Here is a 5000-nt window from a genome sequence, read left to right as displayed (position 1 = left end):
TCCCTTACCCCGGACACAGAATCAGGGGACGGATCAAGCAGTAAGTGCTGTAAACATGTAAACATTTATTTAAAACAGAACGGTAATATTTATACTATTAACAATGTATATTTATAAAAGTGCTGTAAACTAGTAAAAAAATAATCAGGTACAAAACAGGAATATTTACAAAGGTAACAAATGGGTTTTGCATGATTTCTCTGTCTTAGGCTCTTCTCAATTTAGTCCCAAGTATTTTAAAAAAATTTCACAATGTCCGTTACTACATGATTCCCAGGCCCAAGACGCTCCACTCCAAAGTCTCAGTGCACCTACGCGAAAATCCGGTCAATGTGGCCGGGGATCGACGAGAAATCCTCGTAGGAGAACTCCTCGTAGGTCTCGTGGAGGTAGAGCTCAAGCCTGTTGATCAGGTTCCGGGGTAGGGCGATCTTAGTGGGCCCTCCGTGGTAGCAGACATGTCCCCTCCATGCCACAATCAGGTACTCGGGGATCATGGCCCGACATAGCATGGCGGCATACGGCCCCGGTTTCTGCATGCTTTCCCGCAGCATGCGTTCTCTCTGGGTGTCCGGGATCCTCAGGAGGGTGATGTCGCTCATGACGCCCTGCTTTGAATTAGGGAGGGGACTGTTAGTATTGGGACTGCTTGACAGCCACGCGGTGGAGGGAGAGGGGCAGCATACAGGGATCTTTCCCTGGGACAGCCGCGAGGGGGTGGGACAGGGGCAGAGTTGATGCTGTCCTGATTGCTGGCAGCAGAGACTGGCATTGCTTTCAATGTGAAAGGAGGCCAGTGCTACTGCTGGAGTTTTAAGCAGCCACAAGTCTGCGGCTTACCATTATTGCCCGCTCCAGAAGTTCAGGTCTCCAGCCACAGTTCTCTGAACACTCCAAGACCTCCGCAAGTCCACAGGCACTGAAGGCGACGGCCGAAAATTCGACCTTGTCCTGAGTGCGCATGTGAGAGGTTCAGTGCATGGTCTTGTTCACAGAGAAAGACTAGGTTCTTTGTATACAATTTCATTTATCTGTCTCAGGAATTCACTCCCTTTTTAAAATTCACACAGACACATCTGCGACTGTCTCCCAACCCAGCCTGTCAGCACACTCCCAGAGGCTAGCGCAGATTAGGCGGAGGAAGAAGAAGACGCGTGAAGACATGTTCACAGAACTAATGGGCTGCTCCCGAGCCCAGGCAGCCCAGCAGACACAGTGGAGGGAGAACTTGTCACAAATGCACCGAGCAGTCATGGAACGGGAGGAGAGGTGGCGTCAGGAGGACCAACAGGCTACTGAAAAGCTGCTTGGACTAATGAGGGAGCAAACGGACACGCTCCGGCGCCTTGTGGATGTTCTGCAAGACCGGAGGCAGGAGGACAGAGCCCCGCTGCAGTCTATCTGTAACCGCCCTCACCCGCCACCAAGTCCCACACCACCCTCACCCAAAGTCCAAAGAAGGAGGGGCGGCAAGGGCCGTTAAAACTTTCAATCAACCCCTGCAGACTGCTCTAGCAGTAGAAGGCTGACATTCCCCAAAATTTCATAAGTCCTTTCCTACCCACCTCACACAAGCCCCCGTCCAAGTTTCACCCCCCACGTTTCATCTCTGGTTCGCAATAAAATGTTTGTTTCTGTTCATTACTGTTTCAGTCAGGTTCTTTTGAGGGAGAGTCTGTCTGGAGGGGGGGAAGGGGCTTGGTAATTGGACAGGACAGTCACCTTTAGCAGGGTACAGAGGCGGTGTCAGGTCCAGCATCAGGACACATACACAGTGCAGTCACTGGTTACCCTGGTCAGTCTGGGAGGTGTTTTTCATGTTTTGGGGGGGGGGGTTGCTCTGTGACTTTGTGGCGGGGGAGGGCAGTTACAGATCTTATGCAGCGGTCCTTATCCTGGCTCACAGATCCACGCAGCAGGGGATCTGTAACCCTACCCCCCCTGCCAGAAAGTCACATAGCCGACACATACACACAGTCCCCCCCAGGAGTGCTGGCAGGCTCCATTGAAATAACCAGCCCACCAGTGCGGAGCCTGTCATTCCGGGAGTTTAGAAGTATCATTTGCATCAGAACACTAAACCCGCCCCCCGCCACAGTCTGCGTCCCCGGTTTAAAATATTCCCGCGAAAACAGCAATACAGACAACGGTGTTCATTAAAAAATCGAAATGATTTTATTTTTTGGGAAGGGGAAGGGGGTGAAGGTTGTATGTAACTGGAGAGGATAGTCAAAATGGACTGGGTAAAGAAACGGGGGCAGGTTCAGCTTTTCTGTCCACAAACTGAAAAGTCACTGGTTGCCCTGCTCACTCAGGAACCTAGCTTTCAAAGCCTCCCGGATGCACAGGGCGTCCCGCTGGGATCTTCTAATGGCCCGGCTGTCTGGCTGGACGTAATCAGCAGCCAGGCTATTTGCCTCTAGCTCCCACCCCGCCATAAAGGTCTCCCCCTTGCTCTCACACAGATTGTGGAGCACACAGCAAGCTGCAATAACGATGGGGATATTGGTTTCACTGAGATCACAGCGAGTGAGTAAGCTTCTCCATCTCCCTTTGAGACGGCCAAAAGCACACTCCACCACCATTCTGCACTTGCTCAGACGGTAGTTGAACAGTTCTTTTTCTGTGTCCAGGGCGCCAGTATAGGGCTTCATGAGCCAGGGCATTAGCGGGTAGGCTGGGTCCCCGAGGATGACTGTAGGCATCTCCACATCCCCAAGAGTTATTTTGTGGTCTGGGAAGTAAATACCTTCCTGCAGCCGTCTAAACAGACCAGAGTTCCTGAACACGCGAGCGTCATGAACCTTGCCCGGCCATCCGACGTAGATGTTTGTAAACCGTCCCCGATGGTCCACCAGTGCTTGCAGCACCATTGAAAAGTAGCCCTTTCTATTGATGTACTGGCTGGCCTGGTGGTCCGGTCCCAGGATAGGGATGTGAGTCCCATCGATAGCCCCACCGCAGTTTGGGAATCCCATCGCGGCAAAGCCATCTATGATGACCTGCGCGTTTCCCAGGGTCACTACCTTTGGGAGCAGTACCTTGACGATTGCCTTGGCTACTTGCATGACAACAACCCCCACGGTAGATTTGCCCACACCAAAGTGGTTCGCGACTGACCGGTAGCTGTCCGGCGTTGCAAGCTTCCAGAGGGCTATGGCCACTCGCTTCTGGACAGTGAGGGCTGCTCGCATGCGGGTGTCCTTGCGCTTCAGGGCAGGGGACAGCAACTCACAAAGTTCGAGGAAAGTCCCCTTCCGCATGCGAAAGTTTCGCAGCCACTGGGATTCATCCCAGACCTGCAGCACTATGCGGTCCCACCAGTCCGTGCTTGTTTCCCGGGCCCAGAATCGCCGTTCAACAAAATCCACATGCCCCATTGCCACCGTGATGTCCTGGGCGCTGGGGCTCGTGGTTTCTGACAGCTCTGTGCCACTCTCCGACTTCAGGCTCTCACGGCGGTGCCGTAGCCTCCTCGCCCGATTTCTCTGCATCTGCCTCAGGGAAAGGTGTATGATAAGCTGCGAGGTGTTGAGAACGGCCACAAGTGCAGCGATGGTCGCAGCGTGATCCATGATCGCAGTGCTGTGGCGTCCGCGCTGTCACTGACCAGAAAAGTGCGCGAACTGATTTCCCGCCGGCGCTTTCATGGAGGGAGGGAGGGCGTTAGTGACGGACGGATGACGACAAATTTTTTTTACCCAGAAGGCATTGGCGGCTCGACCCAGAATTCCGATGGGCAGCGGGGACTGCGGGAACTGTGGGATAGCTGCCCACAGTGCACCGCTTCCAATATCGACGCTCGCCCCGTTAGTGTGGACTCACAAAGTCGAATTACTGTCCTTAGTGTGTCCTTAGTGTGGACACACACGTTCGACTTTGCAATATCGATTCCACATATTCGATTTAAGTAAAATCGAATTACCCTCGTAGTGTAGACATACCCTAAGGTGCCATAAGTACTCCTCCTTCTTTTATCAGAACCCTGGTGTGTAGCTGAAGGATGGCAGATGCCATGTACGTGGGAGAAACACTAGATAACCTTTGTTTATAGCAGAAGGATGGCAGGGAGTCCCTGCACCCTAGTTGTCTGTGAGGTGTGGGTGTGGGGAGTCCCCCATGCACAGTTGTCTGGGGGTTAGGGGTGGGTGCAGGGAGTTCCACACCCCAGTAGTCTGTGGGTTGGGGTGTGGATGCAGGGAGTCCCTCATGGCCGGTTGTGGCAAAACCCGGAGCAGAAGGATGTCAGAAGCCCTGTGCTAGGCGACAGCACCAGCGGCAGGTTCAGCCAGACACACTCGCACAACACGGGAGTCAATTCTGCCCGAGCTGCCCCGGAACGCTCTGCCTGCAGCGCGGGGGCGGATCGGCAGGGGGAGCCATGGGCGGGGGTGCCGGCTCTCCTCCCCGCGGAGACCCCACGGCGGGGCGGGCGCAGCCCCGGCCCCCGGCCGCGCCGCGCTCTCTGCCCCTTGACGTGGCACGGACTCTCCCATCAGCCATGTTGTCGCGTCGGCAGCGCGGGGTTGCTGGGTTGAGTGAGTGAGTCAGGCGGCGGCTGGGGCTGGGACTCCGGCGGGTGAGTGGGGCTGAGGCCGGGCAGCTGAATAACAACTCTGCGCGGAGGGGGGGAGCTGGGCAGCAAGGGGGCGCGGGAGCCCAGCACCCCGGGACCGCGGTTTGGGGGTGCAGGGCGCTAGAATCCCTCAGCGCCCCTGCTCTCGGACTGTGTGTGTTGCAGGGAGCCCTCCCCAGCTGTCTGTGGATGCGGGTGTGTGTCTTCAGGGAGACCCCCGGTGCTCGCGGCTTGTGTGTGGTGCAGGGAAACCCCAATCCCAGTTGTCTGTGCGTCCCCCACCCCAGTTGTCTGTGGGTTCGGGAGTGCGTGTGGGGTGGTGGTGGTGCAGGGAGCACCCACCCCAGTTATCTGTGAGTTGGAGGATGTGTGTGTGAGTGGATGCAGGGTGCCCCCACCCCAGTTGTCTGTGGGTTGGAGGGTG

General features: G+C 55.6%; 1 protein-coding gene across 1 annotated transcript in view; it reads left to right on the top strand.

Moving 5' to 3' along the window:
• The first annotated feature begins 4452 nt into the window (after positions 1-4452).
• The window catches only part of SEC23A (Sec23 homolog A, coat complex II component), a 45020-nt gene continuing 44472 nt past the window's right edge, over positions 4453-5000 (top strand). The window contains exon 1 of the mRNA XM_024195972.3: positions 4453-4579. The gene's annotated coding sequence lies outside the window, so the exon portion shown is untranslated. The remainder of the gene's footprint in view (positions 4580-5000) is intronic.

Source organism: Terrapene carolina, unplaced genomic scaffold, assembly GCF_002925995.2.
Source record: "Terrapene carolina triunguis isolate 2854851 unplaced genomic scaffold, T_m_triunguis-2.0 Scaffold96, whole genome shotgun sequence".
Classification (NCBI taxonomy): Eukaryota; Metazoa; Chordata; order Testudines; family Emydidae; genus Terrapene; species Terrapene triunguis.
This window is presented reverse-complemented; position numbering and strand designations above follow the sequence as displayed.